Consider the following 1,239-nt stretch of genomic DNA (forward strand, 5'->3'; position numbering starts at 1 on the left):
TACTTGCTGTATTGGCTTGATCATCCTTGCATAATGATTTGAGCATCATGGTTGTTAAAATAAATTAACTTTTAAGTGAAATTGAGAGTTTTGATACATGATAGCTTGAATTTTTGTTGACCAGTGTGGGTGTTATAAGTTCTCTGAGATGTTTGGAAGACATTAGGTTTGTGTCATTTGTCTAGTTAGTCTTTGTGTTTGCTAGGGACTAGCAAAGCTTAAGTGTGGGGGTCTTTGATAGGAGCATAATTATGCGACGATATGATGGTTAATTCCCCTCTTTACTTTATTAGTTTATCGTATTTTCCATTTGATTTAGGTGTTTCGGAGCAAAGAAAGGAATATGAAGCAAAAGAAGAGAAATCTTGAAGGATTAGGAATTCATGTCGTGTAAGGAAAGAATTATGGGATTTGCCAGAAATTATCATCTAACTTCGACAGAGGATTGTGATCAGCTCACAACGATCCAGAAAATAAGTTATATATCAATAGAAAGCTACAAGCGTCTACTTTCTAGAACTTTTTACGGATCGTCAATACCTATTTTGTAGAAGAAGTTATGATCATTTTAGTGGCCGAAGGTCAGTCTGCCCGAATTTCTGATTTGGACCGTAACTTCAATTTCAAGGCCCAATCCAAATCAGCTGGCCCATGGACGGAAATTGAGGGTTCTCTAACCTAATATCATCTGATACACGAGAGGAAACGAAGAAAAAAAAGGAGAAGTCGGGAAGAAAAGAACACAAGAATCGGACGGAACAAGATTAATCTCTTCTCAAGGATTCTCCAAGCTAGCTAGGTTATTGTTGTCTTCCCCTTCCATGAACTCTTTTGTGTTTTTAATTTTCATTATGCGCAACTAAACTCATAGTAGCTAGGGGGCTGTTGAAGCCCCTAGACATGATTCATAACATGCTTTGATTTTCCATTTGTTTTTGCAATTAATGAGATTGAGGTTTTGTTTACCGATTGTTCATCGATGAATTCTTTGTGTGTGTGCTTTGGAGGCCTACTTAGTATACATGCTAGGGTTCTAATACTTTGATTATTTGATGTCTGGGTCAATATCGGATCCCTCAAATTGTCTAGAGATGTAATCGGTAGTTTTCACTAGCGAGTAGACGAAACCCTAGGTTTAGCAAGGCGCTAAGTTTATTGCGATGCTTAGTGATTGCTCAAACTCTTTTCATGCTTATTGATCTCTGCTTGTTTAACCTAATAAACGTACCTTTAGGTTAC

General features: G+C 37.2%; 1 pseudogene across 1 annotated transcript in view; it reads right to left on the reverse strand.

Moving 5' to 3' along the window:
* LOC101309062 overlaps window positions 1–1,239 on the reverse strand; it is an 11,588-nt pseudogene that overhangs the window by 8,893 nt on the left and 1,456 nt on the right. The window lies entirely within an intron of this gene.

Source organism: Fragaria vesca, linkage group LG5 (genome assembly GCF_000184155.1).
Source record: "Fragaria vesca subsp. vesca linkage group LG5, FraVesHawaii_1.0, whole genome shotgun sequence".
NCBI lineage: Eukaryota > Viridiplantae > Streptophyta > Magnoliopsida > Rosales > Rosaceae > Fragaria > Fragaria vesca.